Source organism: Oenanthe melanoleuca, chromosome 19, assembly GCF_029582105.1.
Source record: "Oenanthe melanoleuca isolate GR-GAL-2019-014 chromosome 19, OMel1.0, whole genome shotgun sequence".
In the NCBI taxonomy this organism is placed as follows: domain Eukaryota; kingdom Metazoa; phylum Chordata; class Aves; order Passeriformes; family Muscicapidae; genus Oenanthe; species Oenanthe melanoleuca.
The window spans coordinates 2,465,702-2,480,313 of NC_079352.1; the positions used below are offsets into that span (position 1 = coordinate 2,465,702).

The following is a 14,612-nucleotide window of genomic DNA, read 5'->3' on the forward strand; positions in this document are numbered from 1 at the left end:
TCGCTTAATTTTTTGAAGTATTTATTTTCTACTTAATTATTCCAAGAAAATTGAGATTATTGGATTGAACATACTGCCAACAACCTGAGGTATGGAGTGCAGAGTGAGTGCTTAAACTTCAGCTACAGAGGTGGTAATTATTGTAATTGGTGCATGTGAAGTAAATATATCAAGCAGTGTAGAGTTCAAACTCGTGCCAGTCAGTCTCCAGTTGGCACCAACATTTCTGTCAGGAGGATACAGAGGTCTCAGCAGGACTTATTACTGGCAACTGTTCAACAGTTCTCCTCTCCAAATGGTTTCAAGGGGATTTGGGTGGGAAGAAAGATAATTTTTAACAAATTAAACTACCTAAAAATGGCGAGCTGCCCAGAGCCACCTAGTCTGCCTTAGTAACTACTACCAAACCATTTTAAAAAAGAAGATTAAAAATATCATTGCTGGCAAAATTGCCTACCTGGTTTTAACAACTTAATCAGATCCCTGCAAAATTACCCAAACATGTGCTATACACCATCCTACAAGTGTGTGTAAAATATATGCAGAGTAAAAAGTAGAGCAGAATATTCACTCAGTTTGTGTTTCTCAGAAAACAGCCTCGAGTTACCAGAACCCAAACATCTCTATAAGAACATGTCCTATAGTTAAAAAAAAAAAAAAAAAACAAACCAAAAAACAAACAAACTAATCACTTAATTTTAAATGAAATTTAGAAAGATTGGGAGGAATGTTATTTCCCATTGGTATTTATCTCACAACATTTGTAAGGTGTAAATCAGAGTTCAGCTTTGCACTGCAAGCTCTCACAGGAGCCTCTGCCCTGAGCCAGATTGATGTCCAGCTGCTTTGTTTAGACTTTGCTAAAATGCCTTTTTCTAATAGTGAATGTGTCAGTTCTAGCAGAGGTCTCCAAGAGAAGATTTGAGTTTAATGCACAGAAATAAAAAGAGGAATATGAGAATTCTTGCTCTCTTTAGTGTCAGCTTTGGTTAAGACATATGAATGCACATGAATAGTCTTGTCAGGATCTCTGGGGCTACTGACATTCAAGATCTAACATATTATTACTTCTGACCAGAACATTAGCTGCTGTGCAGGAAGGAGAAGGGAAAGAAAAGAAAGGGAAAAAGATAGGCCCACTCCCTAACCAGAGAGAAATTGTTTTGGATTTCTCTGGCTGGAAATCTCTGAACAGAACTTTTCCACTGTGAAAAGACAATGCCCATGTTCTCCAAGCTGACTGTACAGCTCTTTAAAATCTGCAGCAGGAAAAACAAAAACCAGCATATATTAATGCCTGATCTTGCTCATTTTACCCATGGAAAGGATCCTAATTAACCTATAAATAATGACTGTACAACCAAGAATTACATCCCTGTAAAGGACATGTGCTAAGGAAGGTTTGAGCATTTCAAGCTGCTGACTCTATTTTTTACTATTCCTTTGAATCACTAGTTTCAGATACAAATAAGCTAATCAAAAAAATTAGTTAAAAAAAGGTAATTTTCATTCCAATCTCAGCATATATCAACTCTGGATACCACTACAATGGAAAGATTTGTTCACCAGAAGCAAAAATCTTCCAATGTCCTCCCAGCTGAATGAAAACATATTTCATATATTTTCAGTTGTTGTTTACAATCCATTTCTAACTAAATTGAAAATATTCAGCTATTGGTTTAATCAGTATATTTGTGCTCTGAAATCTGAGCTGAAGGAGTACAACCAAAGGGAACACCCTGTCCTTTGTGGCTGAAACCACCTTTAGAATCCATTCAGGAGCTCCAACACGTCAGACAAAGGCCTGGATTTGTTTGGAGCAATAAATGATAGAGACCTTTACATATTTGAAGTGCAACAGATGGTCCTCCAAGGAGAACATAATGACTGGCAGACAGCACTTCGTTAGAGTGGCTTGGAATGTCTTCAGCAATTACACAGGCAGTGTTCTGGGGGGAAGCCCTGCCATCTCTGTGATTTTCCCATGGAAATAGCTGTGATTTCCTTGTTTAGATGCTAAAAATTGGGATCTTCTAAAATCCAGGCAGTGAATTGGAAAAGGAAGCACCTTTGACCCTCCCCAAGGCTACTTAAGATGAGGCTCCACCTGAGAAGAGAGATGTGAGTAGAAAAAAAACATTAAATCAGCATGAAGGGGAAAGAACTCAGGGCACACAAGTGTAAAATGTTAAACCATAGCCAAGTGTAATTTAGGAAAAAAGCCAAGGTCCAGCAGACTTTCAGAAACTGGGAGGTCTATAGGCACAACAGGCAGAATATTAAGGGGAAAATACCCTAAAGACCTAAATTACTGCATAAGAACCTCCTTCCTTTGGGAAACTGGTGATTTTTGAGGAGTCCTCCTCCACATGAAACACTCTGCAGCTCTTCAGGGCAGGGAAAAGGGAGTTTTTTGAGCTTGTCCATTCTTACCATTTCTACAGACATGCTATTTCACAAGCCATCAACTAATAACCACAATTTCAAAGAAAGAGTAATAAAATGCTGATTTCTCTACTGTAGATGTAGCTTAGAACAATTTCACTTCCATCTCTCCCATCCCTGTAATTCCAGACTAATCTGTTCTGTTCCAAAACCTTCCCCACCAAATCCAGCCCGAGGAAAAATTTTCTGTGGCAACACAAGCACAACAAAAAAACGTGTCTTTTCCCAATGTAACTTAAATGTTGATGGAATCATAACTGCATTAGTCCCTCTCCAATTAGCAGCAGCATTCTTTATGTTTGCTTACGAAGCGTGAACCCTTCGCTTGTCACTACAAAGACCTTCTGTGGAGGACTTAAAAATACAGCCCCAGCAATTAAAATGACAACAACAGAGGTGGATTGGTCACATCATGACACAAAATATCCAGCTGTTTCTTTCCAGCAGAAGGACATGAAATATTATGAGCAAATTTTGACAGGCTACGTAATGCTGCTGGAGATTCTGGTGAAAATATGGATTTCCAAGAAAGGAGGAGACTAATGTAGAACTATGTCTAAGCTCACAGATTGATTTTTTCCACATGATCAGGATTGTCATTCATGCTTTTTATCCACATGAATTTCCCTTTTTTTGTTGCTGGAACTAAAGATACTCTATTTTGTGAGAAATTCCCTAAAACTAAAAAAAAATTAGGGGGGGCGTGTTCTCAAAAATAAGGCAAAAAGTGAACTGATAAGGTTAAAACTAGAAAATCAGATTTTAAACTTACTTAAATTGGTTGTGTTAAAAACATTTTAAGAATTTATTAAGACCATGAGTCTCATTACAACAAACAGAACATCTTGTATAATCACATCTGTCTGCTGCTGGTTCCTGCCTGTTCTGCTTCCCAATCAGATGGGAAATTTTTTGTAATACATGTAGGGAATAAAAAAAAAATTTGAAAATATATTTAAATAAAAAAAAAGGCTGAAAATGAAATGTTTCAGGTTAGTTTTTCCTAGTTAGGATTATAGGAGATAGATATAGAGATATAAATATAGATATATTTATCCTGAAGTGATAAGGTAGCTTTGATTTCTAATACAGCAAGAGAAAATAACTGACACACACAGAACCAGCCACTCAAGGGAGGGAAAAAAACCCAAACACTGTCTATGGAATCCACCTACAGATATGTCCTTGGAGGAAAACTGATGAGAAAATTATCAGGCAGATTTTCCTTGCTCTTTCCTTCCTGGAAGTTTTTGCCTCTCCTAACAGCACAGCCATGCCAAGTGATATGTATCAGAATTCACCCATGCAGTGTATTTTGCACATCAAATTGATTATCCATGACTTCTTAGGCAAACACAGGAATGCAGAAAACATGTCAGCTGTTACAGATAGAATAGATGAGCATTGCACTCCTTACTTTACATTTAGAAAGAGCAGCAGATAATGAGCTCAACCATTACCTTGAGAATAAATTTCATTTCCAAGTTCAGAAGTATCTCTGGATTCTCATCTGTTTTGTGAACCAGAACTTACAGGTAGCTCATAACATTTGTCTTCTGAGGTGTGTTTGTCTCCAGAGTAATTGTCAGAAGTGGGCAAAGGCTTTGATGTCCTCATCTTCATGCCTTCAACCATGATGACCTTACAGACTCAAAGCAATCACTGCAAAATACAGAAGACAAGGAAAATTATTTAAGAAATAAAAGCCCTGTCATTTTCCTTCCCTAAATTCCCAGAATTCATCTTCAGATTCATGCCTGTAGCAAAAAAGAAAAAAAAATAGACTAAAATATTACCCTTCTGTATATTTCATCTGATATAATTGCTTGGCAACAAACATCTTTTGCTCTGCAAGTATTCTGCAGTGAATTTATTCACATCAGGAAAAACACATCAGAAAGGTGTCTAATTTGAATAGTTTAGATACCAGGGACAAAAAACAGAGTGACAGAAGAGGCAAGACACAAGCTGGGACCATTCTGGGAACACACAGACCATCTTTTCATCAACAGCCACAAGAAATATTAGACAACCAAAAGTTTTGAGATCAGCAGATTTTGACAGTCCAGTAAGTAATCCTGAGCTGTAAGAATAATATTGTGTGTTTGAGGAATATGTAATAAATATAATTATTCTTTGCAGATGTTTGCTATTCATTACAACAGAAACTGTTCCGTTCTACACTGTGGCCAAGTGCTATAAGACACCATTTTTATTAAGATACCAAGCACAAGATGTTCAATCTCAGAAGGTGAATTCCTAGACATTAGGCTGATAAAGCCATTTGAGATTCTGTAAAACATATACAATAATTACATTCCATTTTGTGGTTTACAAAAATCTATTCATGAAACTACAGAAGCCTGTCAGGCATTCTTTATTTCCAAAGAATAACACTCATCCATGAAAACAGTCTGATTTAAATCACTGTGAGTGCTGGCAGATGAAAATTACTAGATAAGGCAAATAGTGTCTTATTGGAAATCAAAGCTACAAGTTTGAGTCACTCTTACTACTGAGATACTCACACCTGACCAGGCTTTAGGCACTGGAAATGCCATCTGCTTTCAAACACATTGGCCTTGCTGTTGGCAGAATTCTTGCAGGATTTTGCAGTGGTATCAAAACAAGTCCAAATCTGGAAGACTTGAAAACTTGGCCCCTGAATGACTACAAAATGCAAGTAAAACATTAAGTTGCAACCACAACACAGGAGTGGAGATGGAGCTCCAGCTGGAAGTCCAATCAAACCCCTTTGTGTGAAGTGAGTGACCACTACCCATATTTTATGTGGCATCACACTTCAGAACCTGTGCAGCAGAAAACCAGGGAGAAGGCAAAACTTGTGCTGGAAAGATTTGAAAGATTCAGGGAGGAAACTGGTGGGAAGTGCCCTTCCTGTCCCTGCAGACACTGCCAGCCCCAGCTATTGCAGTGAACTAATAAAAGGCAAGAAAACACAACATATGGGTCCTAAACCCACAAAGTGCTGGAAGTGCAAGAGAGAATAAACCCCCTCCTGTCAGGTAGAGCAGAGCCTGTGTCAACAAGAATCACACGCTCCCACTGTTGCTCAACAGATGTACTTGAACTAGAGATAAGGCACTTCAAACTCCAGGGAACTTATGTGCCAAAGGTGTTGCCTCCTGTGCCTCTTTCCATGCAGGGAAGGGAGCACCAGGCAGGATTCAGACACCTAATCCTGCACTAAGTGAGGAAAAATGAGCAAAAGAATTCTTGCAAATACAAGTTATCCAGAGTAGAAGATGGGGGACAACCTTATAAAGCAAAAGCACAGACAGAGTCAATACATTTATAAATTAGAATACAGCAAGTACACTTACCATGGAGAAAATTGTGAGTAAATCTCTCTCCTGAGGAAGGCTTTAAGCCTCTTTTCCTGTTTTCAAACCTATGTCACCACTGAAGTCCCATAAATGAATATTCTCTTGCAGATAAAATGGTTGTCTTCAGCTTTTGGCAGCTGCAGTAAGAACAAAACATCCTGCAAGGAGGTTTTCCTCCTGAGAGTAATCTCCTCAAAGAGTGAGGAGAAAGCACCAACTAAAATCACTTGCACAATCATGTTTCATAACTGTTCCTAGTCTGGAACTTGGTCCTTCCTGAGTACAAAAAATGCACAAACTTTTCTCCCTCTTCTACTAAAGGGAAAAAAAATCTGCTTATCTTTGGATACACAGAGAGTTTGGAGGAGCTCCAAACAATGGAGCACTGTGTGCCCCACTCATCACACAGACACTGAAGAGAGAGTGTGGCAAAGAATGCACAAAGTATGTAATTACTGTTTCACAAGATAATTCCATTATTAATACATCCCCAAAGATAGCATGCACAGCACTGCAGTTTAATTAGATGGTAACTGGAGGGGATTTGAATTTATGAGGTAATAAATATATTTTGAACTAATAAACTCCAAGGCTGAAGTGTTTATTAATCTAGAATATAAAGATTACACAGTTGATAGGAGACAACCTCAGGTTGTGCTGAGATGACTGTTGTTTATATGCTTCAAAATTAATATTTCCCCCCTTTTGGGAGCTTGATCAGAAAGCCAAGATTGCTGTGGATGGTGCTGAAAAATACCAAAATGCCCAAAAAATCTGTGTTCCCAAAGGCAAAGGCTATTTAAGTCTCAGCAGATGGTGTGGTTTTAAGGTTTCACCTTTTAATCAATTTATCACCTCCTAAATGATTAAGTACTGCAAATAAACTCCCTTCTGACATTGTCAGTGCCTCATTCTGATGGTAAAAACCACAGATTCCCTTGTAGGATAACCAGAGCCTTCCCAAGACTATCAGATCTCTCCTCTGTTCCCCCCAAATACTCAATTCCATCTTTATTTTCCAGCTTTTGGATTAACCTGCAAGACCACATGAACAATTCTGGTGTCTCGTTGAATTTTTTTCTCTCCTCAATATGGCTGTAGAAACTTTTTGCCTAATGCAGCACATTAAGGATTTGGAAACCAACTGTTGTGAGGATTTATATCCCAAACAGCTGTGCCAGGAAGTCAGAGGAATCAAATGGTCTCATCTGTTAACTTGTCCTCAGGTAGTTACAACTAGAGTTTTATAAATTACCACACAGCTCAGTCCATTTCAATCCATTTCTCTGTTATTTTGGAAGTGCCAATGCCTTACTCAGGCAAAACAAGACCAGGTTTGGTACAGGAAAAAATGGGCATGAAGGAGGAACAAGATGTGGGATCTTGCAGGTGAATCAAGACTGAGAGTGCAAAGGAACTGTTCCCTTACCTGGCTGAATGATTGATGCTGGACAAAACCAGGGGAATCCTGGATGTGCCAAAGAAACTGTAGGGCAGGAAAAGAGGAGGAGAGAGGCAAGATACACCACAGCTTGGATTTATTGGTGAAGAAAAACCCTGCTCTGGTGGGTGCCAGCAGGAAGAAAGTATCACTACCAAGGTCTGTAAAGATTTAAAGATATTTAGGAAAATGTTTGTTATGGAGCTTAGATGACCCAAATAGAATTGGCTGTGTGTTCAGGCAGATTCCAGGGTGGTTCCACAGGTTCAGGGCAAAGGCCTCAGCACTAAATCTTGAGAAGACCCTACAGATAAATCATGGGAGATGACAAAGAACAATTTCCAAAGCTCCTGCTTTTTCATTCCCAAGCTTATATCCTCTCACCAACTGATGCAAGTCACAGAACCAACTTTCCAATATTAAATCTCCAGGCAGTGTGTTATTCATACAGCTTATGGAGATGTCTTTACCCTCTGGAAAAACAAAGTTTAAGAAAAATGGCTCCATCTTTGGGGAACAGTTTAAGTCTCAGGATAACTACATTAGGAAATCTAACTCTATTACTTTCTATCTTACATTTTATTACAAGATTGGTAATAGGAAATTACCAAATAAAATTGGTATTTTACTTGGTAATTTTTTTCCATGGGCCTCGTCTAATATGAAAGATGGTGATCATCAAATTTATTCAAGTTTTCCTGTCAACAACATCATTAACCAAATCCCTCAATTTCAAAGTAAATAAAAGCATCTGGGCTTCTCTCACAGCAAGACTGACTTGCATATTTAAGCCTCATATATAGATGAATCTGCACTGGACCAAATTTGCATATTAATGAAGGACTAATTGCTCTTTGCAGTCAATTTTATGCAGATGAATTTACTCCTCTCAGTACAATTTTCATAATGTTTGGAAAGAACCAAAAAATGTAAAACTTTGTAAAAGTACACAAATGTTAGACCATCAAGGAAGAAATATTCTAATGGCTTCCAACAGCTTTACATTAAATTGTATATAATTCATCTTTTATACTGTTGCTTTATTTTAACAGCCTCCCACAAAGAACAGAACAATCCATGGAATAACTTCAGCCTATTCCCCCTCCTCGGTCTCAAATTTTAACAGCTTGTAATAACACATTATATGATCCAGTTTCCAGCTGGAAGGATGGAGGCTGAATTTTTAGGAGAAGTTAAATTTGCTAAACAGGAATTTATTTACTCCCAGTCATCCTCATGCCACAGGACAGTTAGGACAGAGTTTGTCCCACACATTTTTAAGGTGGTTTCTCTCCAGGTTTGCACTATTAAGGAAGAAAGGCCCAAATCCTTGTTGAGTCTCCCCTGAGGTGAAGTACAAAAGCACCAAAAAAAAGGATAGGAAAGTTAATGGGAAAGAAAAACATCAATAAATGCTGAGGAGAAAATGATAATATTAGAGGGGAAAGGGTAAAAGATATGGAAGTAGAAGAGGAAGGGAAGTGGAAATGGAAGGAGAGAAAAATGATGCTTCAATGTGTTTATTCAGGTCTGGCTAAAAAGAAAAGAAGGATTTAGGAGAAAGTTCAAGGCAAAGTAAACAAATAAAAGAAAAAATGCAGCCACAAATGCAGCCACAAAAATGAAAAAGAACAGGAAAGATAACAAAATAAGAAGCAAATGAGAATCAGAGAGCACATGATACATAAAGAAACAAATAAAAGAAAATACAAACCCCACAGTTTTTCCTAATTCTGCCAGAACAGAAGGGCAGAGTTAGTGGGAATGCATCAGGAATCTGAATTTGCATGTATAGCCTTCCTCCTGCCAAAGAAAAGAGCCTTATTTTAACAGTGAAGACTGATAACCATAATATTTATATGTATCATAAAATCACTTACAGAAGACCATTTTAATCAGAAAAGGGATTGCATAAAAGAAAGTTCCATCCTTAACTGACTTGGAGGCCTTTTGTACAAGGAACATGGGAATACAGTTCACATTCCCCACATCTGCCATATCTTTGATTGCATTTTTTGCCCTTCTCTACAGCTTTTGCTGTTTTTACATCTCCTTTTTGAGGCAGAGTATTCACACAGCTACATGATGGGTTTATAGTGGTACCAAGAAATCTTTTGTGTTTTTACTCAATTTCTTCTCCAGTTTCCTAATATCCCACTTCCTGGACCACGCTGAGTTTACAGATCTCCTGTGATCCCCACAATTTGGTTCCTGAGAAGCAACAGTTGATAAACAATATTTCATGTATATATAAAATAATCTCCAGAATTAGCATCTTTTGACTGAGCTGTTGAGCTCTTCCCAAAGAAGAATCAGAAATTCTGCCAGGAGGTCACTTTATCATCTCTCCTGGTCTTTCCCACCTTGATGACAGAAGCCACAACATCTGGAGGATTTGTGTGGGATAAATTCACTCCTCCCCGAGCAATAAATGCAACAGTTTGATAGAAGCAAGATCCCATTACATGGAGAAAAAGGGGAAAAAATGGCTTTAGGGCAGAGGAGTTGGCAGAAAATATCAAACCAAGGGGAAGGACAAGGAAAATGACAAGAGACTTTCACTAGCACTCAAAAAACAGAACAAAGTCAGAGTTATAACATAATACCAGTAATAATTGGAAAAGAATGAAAAATACTCCACCAGGAAAATATTGGAATGTTACTGCTGAAGAATTCTTATGGAGGAAACAGAACTCAGTTCAGCTGGTCAGCCTGGAGGTTTGGCTTTTAAAAGTTATTTGACAACAAATTACAGCTCTTTGTGAATACTTTGAATTCTGGATTATTAATTCAAACTGTTTCCCTATTTTGCTCACAGAGGAGAAGGGAGGGAAATGTATCTCTTTTATAATTTCTGTACATTTGAAAACCTGCTCTGGGCACTCCCCCTCTTTCCCCAAAAATGTCTGGTTCAAGTGATTAACGCTGTGTGAATGTAAACAAAGATAATTATTCAAACAAGAACAAGATGTTCCACCCAAAATGATTTGCTTTCCAGTGGCTGAGATGCCTACTTCTAATCATCAACAAAGGTTAACCTGACCAGATTTAATTAACCACTTAATGCAATAATAAAGATGCATAAATAACGGGGGAGGGAGCCCAAGAGGCAACAGGGAATCCAAACAAATCCTTCCAGCAAGCACCAAGTCTGGGCTGTTATCACCTGATTACACTGATCTAAGAATTCCTAAGTTTTTAGATCCACTAGGCACAGTTTTGCACTTGTCTCTGTAGAACTTGATTAATAGATGGTTTTTATTTTTATTAAACAAAAGGGAAAAAAAAGCAGGAAACCCCATCCCTAAAATTCAATGCTAAAATGAACCCAGTGATATTTCTTAGTAGTGTGCTTCAAATTCATAGATGAAGTCAACTGGTTTGTGCAGATTATTTGAGGAGTACATGAAAATAAATTACTATTTCCTGATATATAAATATATATATATATAGAGAGAGAGAGAGTGATACCAGACATTTTCAAGACAGAGTTACTATTTTCAGCAAAAAAACTAGTCTTATTCTGGAATATTCCCTAGTAATGAAACCAAAACTTTTTATCACAACAACAAAGTAATTTGCAAGCATTAAATGCCATAAATTGTGAATACTGCAAAATATTTTACATTTCAGAGAACATTAGGAAATATTATTGGCCCTGGATCTCTGGATAACGTGTGCAGCAGTTGCTGTACTCAGAGTGTTACCAAAAATTGAGCATTAAAGAGGAGGATTGGGCATCAGCCCTTCCATTTTCTCTCAGTAAAGTTTAAACATCCCTTAAAATAAACAACTGAGTGCAAACCAACAGATCTGCTATTGATTCATTCTGTTCATAAAAAGTAACAACATCGTGGTAAATTCAATCTAGTCAATGAGAACTTTATGAGCCTAAATATATCAAAAGGGCAATGAAAGCTAATATATAGAGATTAAATAACAATCTGTGAGGAAAAGACACCCAACTTTCAATTCCATGGCAGTGGAATCATCTCCTGATGAAAAATAGGGTTTGAATTGTTTCAGAGGACACTGCAGCTATTTGCCCTTTTTAACAGCCTGGAAGTTCACAAGGCAAGATTAACTTATAATTTAACTGAAGTGGATCTCAAATAAAGTTTTTTGATTAAAATCTCCATTTCTCTGCCTCCTGGCAGTGCCAATATTGCTGGAACAGGACATCAGCTGCAACGCCAGCGACTCTGGAATGCGCCGCCATAAACTGTAAATCAGCTCTGTCCTACTTTAATATTGGTTTAACAATAAAAAAAAAGAACTTTGATGTTTAATATTTAAATAGTACAATTATCCCTTCAGAACTGAGTCCAGAAGGACCCTTCATGGGTACACAGTGTGCAACAACAATGAAGGGAATGTGGTTTTGCTCCATGAGGAGGCTTTGATTTGCAGCACCCAGCTGAAAGGTGAATTTGTGTGTGCTGAGGAGATGCCCCAGGGACTCTGGAGCAGGGGAAATGCTCTCCCACCCTGCCATGGACAAAACTGAACAACAGAATTCAAGCACTGTCAGAACAGGGAGCTGTGAACAACATCCATGACAGGGATTGTCCCCAGCTGGCCATGCTGGTGCCTTGGTTTGGAAAGCCAGACACAGGGGTGGCTTTCTCCAGCATTGTTTTGGAAGTCAAGGTTAGGGCAAGTAAAGCCTCCCTTTTCATTTTCCTCTCCTTCCTATCTTCTGTCACTTCAGGGTGAGTGAACACAGAAAAATGTCAGTTTTAGGGAGGAATACTTTAATCATGAGCTAAGTATTGCCCCTGAACAGTGGACATTCCTGAAGGAGGAATGTTCAGATGCCAATTTTTCTGTTTTGGGGGAAGGTCAGAGAGGAAGTCCTGCACCTGCACTGCATCCTGGGGACTCAGGGTGATTCTGAGTGCAAGTGCCCATTCCTGCCAGGCTTGAGGACTCTGCTGTGCACAGCAAGGGGATGGCCAGGTTGGCTAGACAGGGCAGGATCCATGGATTACATGGCTGGAGCACACACATGCAGGCACTTGTGAGGAACAAAAGCACAGAGCTCTTTACTACCTCTCACAGATGGGTAAGTCCACTCTGGAGATCTCTGCAGACTTGTGAAATCAGGATGACATGTCTGGAATTCTTCCTCTCCTCTCCTCTCCACTGCTGAAGTAACTCAGGCAAATGCAAGTTGGCAACTCCTTTAAAGACTCCAATTTAGTAATTTTACATAATAACTTTCAGCTGCATTAAACACAAACACACAAAAAAACCCAGGTAGCACCAACAGTGAAATCTAAATTTGGATTACTCATGGAGAAAACACACAAAGTCTGAGTGATTTTGCAATTAAATCAGAAGCAAACTGAACTAATTTTTACACTAAACTAGATTGTCCATGAGACACATCAGTTTGCACCCAAAGGAAGTTGTAGTACCAAAGTCCTGCATTTCCTGAGGCAACAGAGGAATGGCAAATACATCCACACACCTCTAGACCTACTGGCTCCTCCCAAATCCAGAAAAATCAACTCTCCTGGGGCATCATAAACTCCTTCTCAGAACAGCCCAGCCAAAAGCAAAGTGCAGATTTTTGCATTAAAGATCCTCTTATTCCAGAGCTCCTGCTTTGCCCCAACCCTGAGTGCATGGCTGTCCCACTCCTTGGATATTCATAAGGAAACCTGAAATCATAACTCTCAGATCAGATTCATTTGGTATTTCAATTTCCAGTCTAAATTTTAATTAACTCTTTTACTTCAGCATTGCATTTTATCATGATGAATACACAATACAGAAGCTCTACGGAGCAACGGAATGAAAAATATTTACTTAGAAACTTCCATTTCTTTTTCTCCAAACTGTTAAAAAAGAATGTAGAGACAGTAACAGAAATATGAGGTGACAGAAGAGAATGGGCCAGATCCTTGTGAATCCATTTTACCAGGCACATAAAACTAAACTGGTCTCAGCTTGATGTAAATGATACATCTCAAAAATGAATGTTAGACATGAAATGGTAAAAAGGCTGGTGAGCCAAATTTATCTTATGGGTTTTGGTTTTTTTTTTCCCCTATTATTCCCTTTCTAAATTTTCAAAATATTCCATAATGTTCTTTCCTTTCAGAAGGAAATGTAAGTCTCTCAAAATAATATTTACAAGCTCAGCTGCAACATCCTCCATGGTAATTCAGTCTGGCTGTTACTCTTTGTGAGGAATAGTTCTGCTTCAGCTCTCCACAGAGAAGAAAACAACTCTGTTTTCCTGATATACTTCAGATTCAAATTATTGAAGTGCAGGATGGAGAAGTGAATTAGATAAAGGCATGGGAAATGTGTAATTCATACCTGGCTGCCTGTCTGTGATGAGCTTGCTGGTAACTGATAAAGCTGTGAGTGTTAAAAGAACTTTAATGAGAAATGATATTGACCTAAGTGCCACTGTTATCAGCACTACTGCATTTAAAATAAATTAAGTTTAAAAATATTTAACTTGCACTTCAGCTGTGTCCACTGACAAATATTTAGTTTAATATCTACCTCTGAGTTCCATTAAAACACCTTTAGATGAGAATATCAAAAGCCATTTCCATTTTAGTTTCCTACAGTCCCATAACTTTTTATGCTCTCATAATTAAAAACAATTCCAACTTCTTTCCTCTGTGTAACTAATTCAAAGACAGATGTAACACATATTTTTGCTACCTCCTCTCTGAATTGACAACATTGTTTCTGTGCAGCCTTTCAGAAAGTTTCCAGCTGCAAAGAGCATCCAGAGCAGAGGGGGTGTTGTTCCTGGTTATTGTTGGAAGAAACTCAAACAATAAAGTAACTCTCATGATTAGGATCAACTATCAATAATCATCTATTTTTAAGTGCAGCATCCTATAAATCCTACTAATTAGTAAAATTGATGTCTTCTTTTTAGCAAACAATCCCCAGCCTCCCTCCTTATTTCCCTGAATTCAATTATGTTTGCACCTGCTGGCCCAATCACCTAAATAACAGGTTCTGGATGGAAGGGAGAAGCTGGGCCATAAACAATAATTTCATTATAGTTCAATTCCAAGTATTTGCCTGCACCTATTTTCTCTGCTTTATGAAGAATGTTGATGCTGTTTCCTCCTCTGTGGCTCTGCTCTCCTGTCAGGAGATGCAGCAGCACCAGCAAGAATTTCACACTGCTCCAAATCTATCCTTCACTGCAGACTCCATAGGAATCAAAGCTGAGATTTTCCTGCAGGGGAAGGACCATTAGGATAAAGAGGGAAGGACTGATGTCCAAGTCTGGGCTGCAAAACTGATAAAAGTCAAAAAAATTTAGTTAGTTGGACCAAAAAGGACTCTGTGTAAAATAAAGGTTAGGAAATATTTCTTTAGAATACAAAAATAACAGA

At 38.3% G+C, this 14,612-nt stretch overlaps 1 long non-coding RNA gene across 7 annotated transcripts in view; it reads right to left on the reverse strand.

The window, feature by feature from the left end:
* The window catches only part of LOC130260999 (uncharacterized), a 20,621-nt gene continuing 6,009 nt past the window's right edge, over positions 1–14,612 (reverse strand). For 4 of the 7 annotated variants that reach the window (XR_008841894.1, XR_008841895.1, XR_008841897.1 and 1 more), the window contains 5 exons: positions 12,286–12,459; positions 8,948–9,036; positions 5,790–7,394; positions 4,974–5,115; positions 1–4,107 (listed from right to left, as the gene is read on the reverse strand). This is a non-coding gene — a long non-coding RNA (uncharacterized LOC130260999). The remainder of the gene's footprint in view (positions 4,108–4,973; positions 5,116–5,789; positions 7,395–8,947; positions 9,037–12,285; positions 12,460–14,612) is intronic. The other 3 variants (XR_008841899.1, XR_008841898.1, XR_008841896.1) reach the window with 3 other exon arrangements.